Source organism: Myotis davidii, unplaced genomic scaffold, assembly GCF_000327345.1.
Source record: "Myotis davidii unplaced genomic scaffold, ASM32734v1 scaffold242, whole genome shotgun sequence".
In the NCBI taxonomy this organism is placed as follows: domain Eukaryota; kingdom Metazoa; phylum Chordata; class Mammalia; order Chiroptera; family Vespertilionidae; genus Myotis; species Myotis davidii.
The window spans coordinates 3,680,674-3,682,126 of record NW_006295821.1 but is presented as its reverse complement, the minus strand read 5'-3'; positions in this window follow the sequence as shown (position 1 = coordinate 3,682,126).

The window sequence follows — 1,453 nt, the reverse complement described above, 5'->3', positions numbered from 1 at the left end:
GCTGGTGTTCGGTGGAAGGGGTCAATGTAGGTGAAAAAACACACAAAGAAATAAAGGGACATCTGTAATACTTTTAACGATAAAGCAAAAGTAAAATAAAACAAATTAATAAAGAATATTGTGAGATCCCCAGCGTCTTCATGCCTGCATGCTTGACAATGTATTGTTCTGAGGCCCTCTTGTCCTTAAAGTTTTGATTAAAAATAACAAGTTTCTAGTTGTTAACAAAACCTTCTTTGAATTGGTTACATGACCATTAATAGCACCACTTTTCCAGACAAGAAGCAGAACAACTGATGGTTTTCTAGATCAGCCTAACTTGGGGGTTATTACAGAGATGTTATTATGCTTTCTCAGGGGGTTAGCAAGCTTTGTGCTCTTGTACTGAATCATTCTCTAATCTCATCAAGAAATCACTCCTCCCTATTTGGGAACTCACAGTCCTTGGCAATGATAGCTTCACAATGTTACCTTATTTCCTACCTAAAAATAAATTGATCCCTTTGCAAGCAAAGTCTCTAGACAAGAAATGTGATTTTTTTTTTAAGATAATATCAAAACAAAACACTACAGTATTTACTGAAAGGGAGGACCTGCCTCAGATAAATGTGTGGATTAAGGGGCATCCATCTTTCTTATCCCCACTTTCACCTTTCCTGCCAAGTAATATCATTCACCTCTCCAACTCTTTCTCTCCATTTTAATAGAGAGCCTGAGCTGCAGTAATAAATATCCCCAAAAGCAGAATGGCTCCACACAATAGAAATTTATTTCTCAATAAAAACAAAACAAACAAACACAAGAAAACAGTGCAAGATGGGCATTCCCAGGCATCTTTCCTCCTTGTGTTCATTCAGGACCCAGGCTCCTTTCATCGGTGGCTCCTCATGAGAGCAGGAGGGAGGAGGAAGTCTTGGTTCTGCAATGCCACACACGATTTGTACTTACACTCTATTGGACAATAATTTGCAGAACCAAAAGTTCATGCTGACGGGCTGGGAATTTAAACCCTAGGCAGGCAGTTCCCTCCCAGCTACAAAGGTCAGTTATGAATGGAGAATACAAACTGTGGCACTGCTAGCCATTCCTGCCACACTACGCATGCTTGTCATTAAGGAAAACTCAACTTTAGAGGCTCATTTCTGGTAAGCTACAGATGACTCCTAAAAATCACTGCTTATCCTACCTAGTGGTGATCTTGTTTTTTATCTGAAATTTGAATATAAATTTCCAAGTGGAATTAGATTTGCTACTAAGCAGGTGGAAAGGGGTAGTGATGAGAATGTCAGAGAACCTTCTGAAATTCTCCAAAATAAGCAGCTGACTTCCAGTTATGTATCAAATCATCCTGGTTGAAATATTAGATTCTCAAAACTGTGTACGAATCATCCTAAACGGATATCCACACGACATAGCTTGAGCATGAGAGTGAACATGCTATTAAAACCTAACA